The sequence below is a fragment of the Meriones unguiculatus genome, chromosome 5 (assembly GCF_030254825.1).
Source record: "Meriones unguiculatus strain TT.TT164.6M chromosome 5, Bangor_MerUng_6.1, whole genome shotgun sequence".
Taxonomy (NCBI): Eukaryota; Metazoa; Chordata; class Mammalia; order Rodentia; family Muridae; genus Meriones; species Meriones unguiculatus.
In genome coordinates this window covers 48,307,507-48,322,087 of record NC_083353.1, presented here as the reverse complement: position 1 = coordinate 48,322,087, position 14,581 = coordinate 48,307,507, and the positions used below count along the sequence as shown (strand labels likewise).

Below are 14,581 nucleotides of genomic sequence, written 5' to 3'. Positions count from 1 at the left end.
ATTCTCATGGGTGTAAGGTGAAATCTCAGGGTTGTTTTGATTTGCATTTCCCTAATGGCTAGTGAGGTTGAGCATTTCTTTAAGTGCTTCTCTGCCATTCAGTATTCCTCTACAGAGAATTCTCTGTTTAGCTCTGTTCCCCATTTTTTAAGTGGATTACTTAGTTTGCTGCTTTTCAGCTTCTTTAGTTCTTTATATATACTGGATATGAGTCCTCTGTCAGATAAAGGGTTGATGAAGATTCTTTCCCAATCTGTAGTTGGTCGCTTTGTTTTGATGACGGTGTCCTTTGCTTTGCAGAAGCTTTCCAGTTTCATGAGGTCCCATTTATTGGTTGTTGCTCTTAGAGCCTGTGATGTTGGTGTTCTGTTCAGGAAGTTTTCCCCTGTACCAATGAGTTCTAGGTTATTTCCCACTTTTTTTTTTCAAGCTGATTTAATGTGTCTGGTTTTATGTTGAGGTCTTTGATCCACTTGGACTTCAGTTTTGTTCAGGGTGACAAGTATGGATCTATTTTTATTTTTCTACATGTAGACATCTAGTTAGACCAGCACCATTTGTTGAAGATGCTCTTTTTTCCATTGTATGGTTTTGGCGTCTTTGTCAAAGATCAGCTGTCCATAAGTGTGTGGGTTTATTTCTGGGTCCTCTGTTCGGTTCCATTGATCCACCATTCTGTTTCTATGCCAGTACCATGCAGTTTTTAAAACTGTTGCTCTATAGTACAACTTAAGATCAGGGATGGAGATACCTCCGGAAGATCTTTTATTGTAGAGGATTGTTTTAGCAATTCTGGGTTTCTTGTTATTCCAGATGAAGTTGAGAATTTTTCTTTCCAGGTCTGTAAAGAATTGTGTTGGTAATTTGATGGGCATTGCATTGAATCTGTAGATTGCTTTTGGTAAGATGGCCATTTTTACTATGTTAATCTTGCCAAGCCATGAGCATGGGAGATCTTTCCAACTTCTCATATCTTCTTCTAATTCTTTCTTCAGAGATTTGAAATTTTTTTCATACAAGTCTTTGACTTCCTTGGTTAGGGTTACTCTGAGGTACCTTATGTCATTTGTGGCTATTGTGAAGGGTGTTGTTTCCCTAATTTCTTTCTCAGCCCTTTTGTCTTTTGTATACAAGAGGGCTACTGATTTTTTTGAGTTAATTTTGTATCCGGCCACTTTGCTGAAGGTGTTTATCAGCTGTAGGATTTCCCTGGTAGAGTTTTTGGGGTCACTCACGTATACTATCATATCATCTGCAAATAGTGATAATTTGACTTCTTCCTTTCCAATTTGTATCCCCTTGATCTCCTTCAACTGTCTTATTGATCTAGCAAGGACTTCCAGTACTATGTTGAAGAGATATGGAGAGAGTGGGCAGCCTTGTCTTGTCCCTGATTTCAGTGGGATTGCTTTAAGTTTCTCTCCGTTCAGTTTGATGTTGGCTATAGGCTTGCTGTATATTGCCTTTACTATGTTTAGATATGTGCCTTGTATCCCTGATCTCTCCAATACGTTGAACATAAATGGATGTTGGATTTTGTCAATGGCTTTTTCAGCATCTAGGGAGATTATCATGTGGTTTTTTTCTTTCAGTTTGTTAATATGGTGGATCACATTGATGGATTTCCGTATATTGAACCACCCCTGCATACCTGGGATGAAGCCTCCTTGGTCATAGTCGATAATATCTTTGATGTGTTCTTGGATTCGGTTTGCAAGTATTTTATTAAGTATTTTTGCATCAATGTTCATAAGGGAGATTGGCCGGAAATTCTCTTTCTCTGTTGAGTTTTTGTGAGGTTTATGTACCAAGGTGACTGTGGCTTCATAGAATGAATTTGGTAATATTCCTTCTGTTTCTATTTTGTGGAATAGTTTGAAGAGAATTGGTGTTAGCTCTTCTTTGAAGGTCTGGTAGAATTCTGCGCTGAAGCCATCTGGTCCAGCCCTTTTTTTGGATGGGAGACTTTTGATGACCGCTTCTATTTCTCTGGGGGATATAGGATTATTTAGTTGATTTACCTGGTCCTGATTCAGCTTTGGTAAGTCAAATCGATCAAGAAAATTGTCCATTTCATTTAGATTTTCAAATTTTGTGGCATATAGACTTTTGAAGTAAGTCCTAGTGATTGTTTGGATTTCCTCAGTGTCTGTAGTTATATCCCCCTTTTCATTTCTGATTTTGTTGATTTGGGTGGTGTCTCTGCCTTTTAGTTAGCCTGGCTAAGGGTTTGTTGATCTTGTTGATTTTCTCAAAGAACCAGCTCTTGGTTTCATTGATTCTTTGAATTGTTTTATTTGTTTCCAATTGATTGATTTCAGCCCTGAGTTTGATTATTTCCAGCCGTCTACTCCTTCTTGTTGTGTCTGCTTCTTCTTTTTCTAGGGTTTTTAAGTGAGCCATTAGGGTGCTTGAATGATCTGTCTCGAATTTCTTCTTGAAGGCACTTAGTGCTATGAACTTTCCTCTTAGCACTGCTTTCATTGTGTCCCACAAGTTCGGGTATGTTGTGTCTTCATTTTCATTGATTTCTAGAAAGACTTTAATTTCTTTCTTTATTTCTTCCCTGACCCAGCTGTCATTTAATAACAAGTTGTTCAGTTTCCATGTGTGTGTAGGCTTTTTGTTATTTCTGTTATTGTTGAGGTCCAGCTTTATTCCATGGTGATCAGACAAGATACATGGGATTATTTCAATCTTCTTGTATCTGTTGAGGCTTGCTTTGTAAACCATTATATGGTCTATTTTGGAGAAGGTTCCATGAGGTGCTGAGAAGAAGGTAAATATTTTGTGTTTTGGTTTAAGGTTCTGTAAGTGTCTGTTAGGTCCATTTGATTCATGACCTCTGTCAGAGACATTGTTTCTTTGTTTAATTTCTGTTTTGTTGACCTGTCCTTTGTTGAGAGTGGGGTGTTGAGGTCTCCCACTATTAATGTGTGGGGATCTATATGTGCTTTAAATTTTATCAATGTTTCTTTCACAAATGTGGGTGCCCCTGTATTTGGGGCATAGATGTTCAGGATTGTGATGTCTTCCTGGTGGAATTTTCCCTTCATGAGTATGAAGTGTCCTTCCCCACCTCTTTTGATTAATTTTGGTTGAAAGTCTATTTTATCAGATATTAGAATGGCTACTCCTGCTTGCTTCTCGGGTCCGTTTGCTTGGAAAGACGTCTTCCAACCCTTTACCCTCAGGTAATGTCTATCTTTGTGTCTTAGGTGTTTTTCTTGTATACAACAGATTGCTGGGTTTAGTTTACGTATCCATTCTGTTAATCTGTGTCTTTTTATTGGAGAGTTGAGTCCATTGATGTTGAGAGAGATTAATGACCAGTGGCTGTTAGATCTCTTGGTTTTGATGTTGGCTGTGGTCATACTGTTGTGTGCTTGGTTCCTTTTTGTTTTACTGAAGTGAGGTTATTTATTTCCTGTGTTTTCTTGAATGTAGCTAGCTTTTTGGGTTGTGTTTTCCCTTCCAGTTTCTTCTGTAATGCTGGATTTCTTTGTAGGTATTGTTGAAATTTGTTTTTGTCATTGAATATCTTGCTTTCTCTATCTATGAGGACTGAGAATTTTGCGGGGTATAGTAGCCTTGGCTGACATCTGTGTTCTCTTAGGGTCTGCATGATATCTGTCCAGGCCCTTCTGGCTTTCATAGTCTCTGTTGAAAAGTCAGGTGTGATTCTAATTGGTTTGCCATTATATGTTACTTGGCCTTTTTTCCTTGCAGCTTTTAGTATTTTTTCTTTGTTCTGTATACTTACTGTTTTGATTATTATGTGGCGAGAGGATTTTCTTTTCTGGTCAAATTTGTTGGGTGTTCTGTAGGCCTCGTGTATTCTAATTGGGCTCTCCTTTAGCTTGGGGAAATTTTCTTCAATGATTTTGTTGAAAATATTTTCTGGGCCTTGGAGAAGGGAGTCTTCTTTTTCCTCTATACCTATTATTCATAGGTTTTGTCTTTTCATATTGTCTTGCATTTCTTGGACGGTCTGTGTCAGGAATTTTTCGGATTTAACATTTTCTTTGACAGATACATCGATTTCTTCCATTGTATCTTCTACACCTGAGATTTTTTCTTCCATCTCTTGTAGTATGTTGGTTATGCATATCTCTGTAGTTCCTGTTTTCTTCCCTAGATTCTTCCTTTCCATTATTTCTTCCATTTGTGTTTTCTTTAATTTTTCCAATTCTATCTTCAGGTCTTGAGTTGTTTTGTTTACTTCCTTCACCTGTCTGATTGTACTTTCCTGTTTTTCTTTTAGTTCCTTCAACTCTGTTTCTATCATTTCATTCAGTGTTTTAAGCATTTCCTTTCTAAAGGCCATAAACTGTTTGGTTGCAGCTTCCTCTATTTCTTTACGGATGGCAATATTCTGTTTGAGTTTATCTTCCTCTATGTCTTTACGAATCTTATTTGTTTCCTCTGTTATCATCTTCATGAGCATACTTGTTAGGTCATCTTCTTGGATTTCCCTTATGGTGGGGTTTCCAGGGCTACTTGCCCCTGGGTAATTGGGTTCTGGAGATGCCATATTGCTCTGTCTTTTGTTGCTTGAGCTTTTACGCTGGCCTCTACCCATTGTGTTATCTTAGGTGTTTGGGGTTATTTTCTGGTGGTTCCTGGGGATCCTGTGGTGGAGAGAATCCCCTTTGCAGAAAGCTGGTTTTTCCTGAAGGATGTCTTCTCAGCTTTTTGGCTATAGTCCCTAGATGGCTGGTGTTTTTTCAGGAGTTGCTCACCTCAGGGATATAGACCTGAGTGGTAACTGTGGTCTTTGTTAGTCGAGAGGGTTCTCCTCTCACCCAGGGAAGTCCTGAGGGCAGCTGCCCTGTTTCTGGGTTTCTTGTTGTAAATTTAATGATCAGCTGCTGTGACCTAGTTGGACATCAGGCGTGCCTCAACTGTTTGTGCCTATGTCTGGAGCACAGCTGAGTGCTGGCGCCTCAGCCCCACTAGACTGCTAGACTTTTTCTAGGGAAGGATTGGGTGATTTAGGTCAGTACAGTTTCCTTCCTTCCCCGCGGATTCTCTGGAGACACGGACTCCCAGTGTCTTTTTTTGCCCTGGTGCACACTGCTCAGTGTCCGTCCGCTGGCTGGCCGCAGTAACTGCCTGTGCCTGGAGCACAGCTGTGTGATGGCGGCTCAGTCTCTGTCAGCTGTCTGGTGCGCAGAAACTGCCTGTGTCTGCCTTTGCGGCTTTTGGGAGCCTGAGTGCCTCCCTAAGCTGGGTAATTTTCCGGGGACCTTTTCAAGTTGGGGGTGAGCTGTGTGCTCTGAGATCAGACCCGTCGTTTCTATGTCTGGTGGCGAATCAGGTGCACAGGCAGGCAGGGCTGTGTGCCAGAACCTGGGTTCCTGGCTCTGGCTCCGGGCTGGCTCCTGGGGTGCCCGTGGAACCCGCCCGAGTCTTTTCCAGGGGATGTCTGGGTGACCTAAGGCCGGTCCCAATCGTTTCCTGTACCCTGGGGTTATCTCTCGACTGAAAATTCCAGTCTCTGATAGTGTGGTGCACAGGGTTCAGTCTGGGACCGTGACCAGAGACACTGGCTTGTGGCTCTGTGCTGGGGCTGGGGCTGGCGGCGGGCAGCCAAGTGTCTGGCGGAACCTGGATCTCTTCCCTGGTTTAGCCAGGTGAGTTAAAAGCTGATTGAATCCCCCACTGAGGGGTATCCTCTCACCTGGGAAACACAATGACTGTGTTTTATGGCCGAGAGTTCTGATTGCTGGTCACTGTGCTGATCCTGCTGTGCTGCTGCTCAGAATGAGAGTCCTCCCGGCGCCGCCATCTTGCCCCTCCTGTTTGATAAGTTTTTACTATAACACAGGAATTTGTTTACAAATTTCCATCTGCCTAATGCATGGTGTCTGTGCTGGAAAGTTTTATGGTGGCTTGAAACAAGCTGGAATTATTTCAGAAGAGGGCACCGCAGTTGAGGAAAGATCCTCAGCAGACCGGCCTGTGGGCAAGCACCTGGTACAAGTCTTGATGGATGTTGATTTCATATGGATGGCCGTGCTCACTGTGAACAGTGCCGTCCCTGCCTGCTGGTCCCAGGTGCTACAAAAGTAGGTTGAGCAAGCTCTAAGGAGCAAGATGGTGAGCAACACTACTCCATGGCCTCTCCATCAGTTCCTGCCTCCAGTCCCTGTCTTGAGTTCTCTCCTAGCTTCCCTGGCTGGGGACCTTCTGGCTGTGTGGTAAAATAATCCCTCCTCTCCCCACAGCAACAGAAACCCTGAGCAAGACAGGAAGTGACTAGGCCGTGAGGTATGACTACGATAGACCTGACCTTAGGTTTTTCGAGAACTGTGGAAAGGTTTTGAAACTTTGGGCTATAAAATACATAGAGTGCTGATACTCCAGTGGATTATTTGGTGTGATATTAGAATGTAATGCTGAGACCAGAGCAGATGATGGAGGATTGTCTTACACATTTCCATAGGGAAGCTTGAAAGTCCCTTAAAGATTATATGAGGGTCACTCATATTTTGAGTTAAGAACCATTAAAGTGTTTCATCCTGTGGAGCTCCTGTCCTCTCCATGTCATACTAACTCCCCCTTCTTTCATATGATTGCCTGCACTCTGCCCAAGTTTTGGTTATAAGTCTCAGCATCTGCTTTGATACACTGCTAGGCAGAGTCTTTCAGAGGCCCTCTGTAGTAGGCTCCTGTCCTGGGCACAGAGGGCTATTCTGAGACTGTTTCTCCAACCAAGGATCATGCATGGATATAACCTAAAACCCCTGCTTGGATGGATCCCATGGCAACTCATTATCTGAGTGAGTACCCAGTAAGGGGAACAGGGACTGTCTCTAACATGAAGTCAATGGCTGGCTCTTTTCCCTTCCCACCACCTCTACTAGGCCACAGAGGAGGACATTTCAGCCTATCCTAGAGAAATCTGATAAGCTAGGGTCAGGTGGAAGGGGAGGAGTACCTCCCCTGTGAGTGTACTTAGAGTGGGGCAGGGAGGAGATGAGGGAGGGAAAGTGAGATTGGGAGGAAATGAGGGAGGGGGCTACAGCTGGGATACAAAGTAAATAAACTCTAACTAATACAAAAATAATTTTTTTTTTTTCAATGCAGTTTATTCAGGAACCTTGAACAATCCTCGTACCCTGGGGAAAGCCAGCCCACAGCTTAAATAGCCTCTGGGTAGCCAACCCAGGCGTGCCACGTGGGCAATGCAGATAGGTCCACATACATGGAAGCAAGCCAGATCCTTAGCCTTAGCCAAATGTGGAATTGTTCGTGACAGAGAGCACTCACCATTGGAAAGATGGAAGGCGGAGACCAGTTCCATCTTTAAGGCATAGCATTCCATAGCTCTCTACAGTTCCCCCTTTTTGTTTTAGACGCATCAGGCAAGAGTCGAGGTCTGATCTCTGATATTAGAAATAAATTGGGACTTTGTACCGATGTTCATTTAGGTGTCATCCACCCAAAGAGCATCAGACTCGTCCGATACCCTTTTCTCAGGCCATAGTAGAGGACAATGCAGCTACTTTTGATGTGAACTGACAGACTAAAAATAAAAATTTAATTAAAAAATAACCACTAAAATGAAACCTTTGCCTTGCAGGAACAATTAAAATCCTCTGAAGTATTTTCTCAGCTTCAGCACACTGACACTGTGGTCTAAATACTGTTGAGGCTGCATCTCATTCTGGTAGCCAAACTTGGTAGCTCAGGAGTCTTTCAGGTGTTGAAGACCAGCCTGGTCTATAGAGGGAGTTCAGGACAGCCAAGGCTACATAGACAAAACCTTGTCTCAAAAAACAAACAAACAAATAAACAAAGGGGTTTTCAGGTGATACTGGTTCTGAAACATGCAGGGATCATGGAGTGAAGCTGTGACTTGGCACCATACGACTGTATAGAGTCCCTGAAGAGAGCCAAGAGGCCACGATGCAGTGCAGATCCAGCCATTTGGAGATGTCAGTATCACATGCCAGCAGCAGCTGCTGTGGGCGAGGCCAGTTTGAACCTAGGAGACAGCTGTGTGGAAGGCTTTGCCAGCACTGTGGAGGAGCCCAGAAGATCACTGGTGAGTCCCAGAAGCCTGGCACTGAGAGTTATGCTGTTGGACTTTGTTGAACTTGATTGTGACTGTGCCCTGGTTCTTACCTTTCACATAAGAAAATATTTATTTTTATTTTTTTTTTTTTTTCAATGCAGTTTATTCAGGAACATTGAACAATCCTCGGACCCCGGGGAAAGCCAGCCCACAGATTAAATAGCCTCTGGGTAGCCAACCCAGGCGTGCCACGGGGGCAATGCAGATAGGTCCACATACATGGAAGCAAGCCAGATCCTCGGCCTTAGCCAAATGTGGAGTTGTTCCTGACAGAGAGCACTCACCATCGGGAAGGTGGAGGGCGGAAACCAGCTCCATCTTTAAGGCATAGCATTCTGCAGCTCTCTACAGTTCCCCCTTTTTGTTTTAGACGCATCAGGCAAGAGTAGAGGTCTGATCTCTGATATTAGAAATAAATTGGGACTTTGTACAGATGTTCATTTAGGTGTCATCCACCCAAAGAGCATCGGACCCGTCCGATACCTTTGTCTCAGAGGCGGGACCTGGGGCATCAACCCGCATGCAATCAGACATGCTCTTCTCTGGGTCCAAAGCGGCTGACCCTGAGTGCAGTGCTTAGCCTCGCATCCTGAGCGTATCATTTTAGCTTTTTATGGTATCCAACCATGCGTGGGGAGAATACCTTGCTTCAATGGCTGTAAAGGCCTGAATGATCATGGCTGCATCACACTGTTGTGAGACTCTAATCTTGCATATATACCACAGGCAAACCAAGGAGACCAACACCAGAAGGCCTGCTAACACTCCCATGCCCGCCCATTCCTTCAGATGATTCATGGCTGCAGCAATCCATGTTGATAATCCTGTGGCTAGTCCTGCGTCCACTCCGGTAGAATTTACTGTGACAATGGCCACTCTCAGCTGCTCCATCGTAGTATCGAATTCTCCAGTCCAATTACCTAAAATATAGCTCGACAATTGTTTAGACAGATTTGCAGCGCAGGAAAAATTCTCATGTTGTATGCTAGTGACACAAAGTCCAGCATACTTTCATTGACAGCCAGGTTGAGCGATTTGCCATAGGGCATCAATTTGCTCCAGCAAGAGGTCAATCCTCTGATTGAACACCATCAAGCTTCCTTTTAGTTGAGCATTAATTCCTTTATGTACAACTAAGGCATGAGCTACATTGGCTAAATGATTATTCAGGGTCTGAGCAGTCTGCCCAGTATGACTCATGGCTAATGCCCTGGTGGTAGCTCCAACAGCCGTCAATGAGATGGTAGTAACAATGGTGGCTGTAGTTCCAAGATCCCTTTTCTGTCTGAAGAGAGTCATAGCGTGAGGGGCATCAATGGGCATAGGCACCCAGTGAGGCATGCGAGTAACCAGGGCATACCTAACTTTACTAGCATTGGGGTTTAAAAAAAAGCAAGTATCATTACCACAATTACTTGGCTCTATCTGGCTAATAATGCATAAAAATGGGGGATATAGACAAACAGGTGTGGGCTTATAGGAAATATTATGAGAAGCCTTAACCCCTCGTTGGAACATCCTGCGTCAGTTCTAGAACTAGCAGTGGTGGTGTCCGAGGTCTGAGTAGGTTCAGGAGACCATTGCCCCCAGGGGCGAGACGTGCTCCATGCCAATTGACTAACTCCATGTTTTCCTCCAATTTTGAAAGTCATTTAAGGTTCTTAAATTATTTTTTACCCTTTTTTTCTTAAATTTTTCATCAATTACACTTTATTCATTCTGCATCCCCCTATAAGCCCCTCCCTCCTCCCATCCCAATCCCACCCTCCCTCCTCCCTCTGCTTGCATGCCACTCCCCAAGTCCACTAATAGGGGAGGTTCTCCTCTCCTTTCTGTTCTTAGTCTGTCAGTTCACATCAAAAGTGGCTGTATTGTCCTGTACTGTGGCCTGGTAAGGCTGCACCCCCCCCCCCAGAGGGAGGTGATCAAAGAGCAGGCCAATCAGATTATGTCAGAGGCAGTCCCTCTTCACATTACTATGTAACCCAATTGGACTCTGAACTGCCCTGGGCTACATCTGTGCAGGGGTTCTAGGTTATCTCCAAGAATAGTCCTTGGTTGGAGTATGAGTCACTGGGAAGTTCCCTATGTTCAAATTTTCTTGTTCTGTTGCTCTCCTTGTGGAGACCCTGTCCTCTCCAGCTCTTACTATTTCCCAGTTCTTACCTAAAATTCCATTCACTCTGCCCAACAGTAGCCCATCAGGCTCAGCATCTGCTTTGATAGTCCGCAGGGCAGGGGCTTTCAGAGGCCCTCTGTGGTAGGTTCCTAGGTTGTTTCCTGTTTTCTTTATTTTTATTTTACAGGAGCCCACAAAGTCTCTTGACTCTGAACACTTAAAGGGATTTTGGAGATTTACCTTGAGTTTGGAGTTCTAGAGAGACTGTGGGTATTTTAGAGAGACTTTGAAAATGTTAGAGAAACTAGATGTTTTAGAGAGTTGAATATTTTGTAGAGGTTTTGAATGTGGAAAGAGACTTGAGATATTGAACTTTTAAAAAATGGAACTTTTCTATTGCAATGTTGATATTAGTTTAATATCTTGGGAACAACAAAATTGAGAGACAAAGTTATAGTGTAACAGAGATGTGTTTAGTGTCAGGTAGACAGGGGGTCAGCTGTGGCAGCTGTTTTTGTCTCTTGTTTGTTAAATCAACCACTAGACTCAATTGGGAAGGGAACCTCAGCTGAGAAAATGACCCACTAGGTTGTGCTATGGGCAAGTTTGTGATGAATTTTCTTGATTGGTGATCTATGTGAGAGGGCCCACATCACTGTGGGTGCAGGCTCTGGGCTCAGGGTTCTGGATACTAGAGAACACAGACTGAGAAATCCATGAGACCCAAGCTAGTAAGCAGTGTCCTTCAGTGACAGGTGCCTTAGTTCTTGCCCCAGGTTCCTGCCTCAAGTCCTTACCCTGCTTCCCTGCACAATGGATTATAAGCTGTAAGATGAAATAAAGGCTTCCCAACCCAGTTTGGTTTTGGTCATGGTGGCTTATTAGTCTGTGTCTAAATCAAAGAAACTACAATAATTCAATAGCATGTACACCACCTTTATTAATATAAACCTGGAGCCAGCATATCAGGTACCTGGTAAGTACCGCTCCATTATGGAGAGAGGGAATGTTGACTCCTATGGAGTCTGCCTTTCAAGACTGAGTTGGACCATTTTTCTTTAATTAATTCTGTAATATGGGACAGCTCCAAGTCTGTTATAACTGTAGTTCTATTTACTCCCTGACTTCACACGCTGAAGGAGAAAGACACAGCATATACTCCTGCTGACATTTGCCCATTCTGCCCTTCTCTTGGAACAGTTTTGGACTGGGATCAGAACCATGCAAGATGAAGATACAGAGCAGCGATCAAAGACTGAATCGTCCACCAGAGTTCTCTGAAAACACTCCGTGCCAATGTGCTACTGTTTTCTGATTTGTCTTTTATCTTTTGTTTCAGGCAGTGACAGAGCTGAACAGTCTTTATGAGCTGCCTGAAGTCTCCCAGAGCACAAACATAAGCCGCCAACACATCCACAGAGACCATTATGTGCTGGAATTCTCCCATGTTTGGTGTGTAAACAGTGTGTTCTTGCTCACCCAGTGTCTCTCTGACACAAGCACTCTGCTCTTCACATGTTCAAGAGGAGGTGGCTGGGACCCGGCCTCAGAGTATTGAAGGACATACTTGGAGGAAACAGTAGATCATGAATAAAATCAGAAACATCTGGATTCATAGATTACAACCCCCAACATGTGCTATAGAAATTTTCTAAGAAATTAGGATTTTTTTTCTTTTACACAATCCTTCTCATTCAGACTCTACCCAAAATAGTAAAACTGTCTATAATGTGCCTGGCCATCAAGATGTTGTGGGTAAAAACCAAGTAAGATGCTGCTCCTGCTCTAGGAAAACCCAAACTTACAAAACATGAAAGCACATAATTGCTGCAGCTCTTAATGTTGAGGGAGATCACACACCGGTGCAGCCACCATGGGACACAGGGTCCAGCCATGGCTCAGCTTAGGACAAGTGAGAGCAGGAGGATGGTCTGTGGGGTGTGAGGTAGAATGGAGGTCCTCAGTGGAATAAGCATTCAGGAGCATCTGCATGTTTTCCTGAGGCCAGAAGACTGGTATGGAGTGGTGTGTGAGGTCTTGCTCATGGTGAGTCATTGTTTTACTTTTCTCCTCATCCATTCTTTGTTTCCACACAAGATGACTTCACACTCTTCTGACATAAGGAACACCTTCTTCTCTGAAATTGGCATTGGGATCTCAGCCAACAGCTTCCTTTTTCTCTTCTACATCTTCAAGTTCATTCGTGGGCACAGGCCCAGGCCCACTGAGGTGCACATTGTTCTGCTGTCCCTAATCCACCTACTGATGCTAATGTTCATAGCATTCATAGCCATGGACATTTTTATTTCTTTGAGGGGATGGGATGACACCATATGTAAACTCATTGTCTACTTGTACAGAATTTTTAGGGGCCTCTCCCTTTGTACCACAAGCCTGCTGAGTGTCCTCCAGGCCATCATCCTCAGTCCCAGAAGCTCCTGTCTAGCCAAGTTCAAGCACAAATCTGCCCATTACATCTCATGTGCCCTTCTTTTTCTGAGTGTCCTCTATATGCTCATTAGCAGTCATCTCTTAGTATCAATTTTTGCCACTCCCAATTTGACTTCAAATAACTTCATGTATGTTACTAGGTCCTGTTCTGTCCTACCCATGAGTTACCTCATGAAAAGCACATTTTGTACACTGATGGCCATGAGGGAAGTCTTTCTTATTAGTGTTATGGTCATCTCTACTTGGTACATGGTGGCTCTCTTGTGCAGGCACAGGAAGCAGGCCCAGCATCTTCACAGCACCAGGCTTTCTCCAAAAGCATGCCCAGAGCAAAGAGCTAACAGGGCCTTCCTTCTGCTCATGAGCTTCTTCGTGTTGATGTCCATCTTGGATAGCTTTATCTCCTGCTCAAGAACTATGTTCCTGAATGATCCAACATCTTACTATATCCGACTCTTTGTGGGCCACAGCTATGCCACAATCAGCCCTTTTGTGTTTATGAGCACTGAAAAACATGTCGTTAACTTTTTCAGGTCTATGTGTGGGAGGACATAAATGTTTGAATATTCATTGATCATTGATGGGCACATTTCTTTATAAGAGGACCCAATACACTGGCATCAGAACTGTCAGTCATGGCATGGTGTTCACGTGCTTTGGCGTACATGAAAATCTGAAGCAGTGTTTTTGTTTTTGTTTTTGTTTTTCTATTAAAATTATTTACTTTAACCTGTGTGGTAACAAACATTTAGCAGAAAATTAAACCTCATCCCTTTTGTGATATGACCAGGGCATTTTTGTTTCATTTTATTTTATTTTATTTTATTTTATTTTATTTTATTTCATCTTTTTTCTCAATGCGTCATTATGGGAATCCTATGAGGTGGCTCTCATGCATCATGGCCGTGGACAGCTCACACTGTTTTGAAGGATGTAACCATGTCTAACACATTTCAATATTTTAATTTCCTGTGGTATAGCTATTTTGACAAATTAAATGAGGAGGCATTTCTTGCCATAAATAGTTCTATACTCCAGAAAGAAAGGAATTGTACACAGAACTTTCAGAACAGAATTCTGTGCAAGAAGCACATGTGATGTATACAGCAATGCGAACAACAACTGGATTTAAAATTCTCAGAGTTATCAGAACTTTTGACCCAAACACAGCCTCTGTACAGCACAGGACCTCGTTCAGTCTTACGGTGCAAGGCAGTTAATTCCAGCACTGGTCACTGAGGTATGGTGCCCTGGAAAACAGGAAAGACCAGCACCACTGGCCAGCTCCCTGAAGGTTCAACACTCTACACTACATTTCTTCTAAAACCAAATTCCTCCTCCTTTCACCTCTGCTATAAATAGATTGGGATAAAGTCTGTTGCTTGGGGAAACATTTATACTCATTAAACTCATTACTTATACTTATTACAATCAGTTTATCAGACTGTAATAAGGAAGTTAATAAGCCAATCAAACATATGTCATCTAGATTACTATGCAAGGGGACATGGCAACACAGGGGGCATGAAAAGCCTTGTCTAAGTTAATTTGGGAGTCAACTTTTGGACTGATGTCCCCTGGGCCTATAGTTCCCATACAATGAACTGCTTCTTGGCTTCAGCCTGGTTGTCCCATCTCTTGGTTGTTTTCTGTGTCAGTTGAGCATAGACAAACCACCCATTGTTACCTATTGTTAAAGGGTAGGAAAACTTTTTTTTCAAGTAAATGGACCCAAGAAGCACTCTGAGGTTCCCATTCTAATATCTTAAAAACAAAAAGACTTCTAATTAAAATTAATCAAAAGAGATGGGAAAGGACTGTTCATATTCATCAAAAGGAAAATCCAACCCCCAAAAATGTTAATTCTGAACATCTATGCCTCAAAATGAAGGGCACCCCCATTTGTAAAAGGAACATTACTAAAGTTT

The 14,581-nt window shown here is 43.0% G+C and overlaps 1 pseudogene; it reads left to right on the top strand.

Annotated features, from left to right (window-relative positions):
- The first annotated feature begins 12,299 nt into the window (after positions 1–12,299).
- On the top strand, positions 12,300–13,227 carry LOC132654141 (vomeronasal type-1 receptor 94-like; annotated as a pseudogene).
- The last annotated feature ends 1,354 nt before the right edge of the window (positions 13,228–14,581 follow it).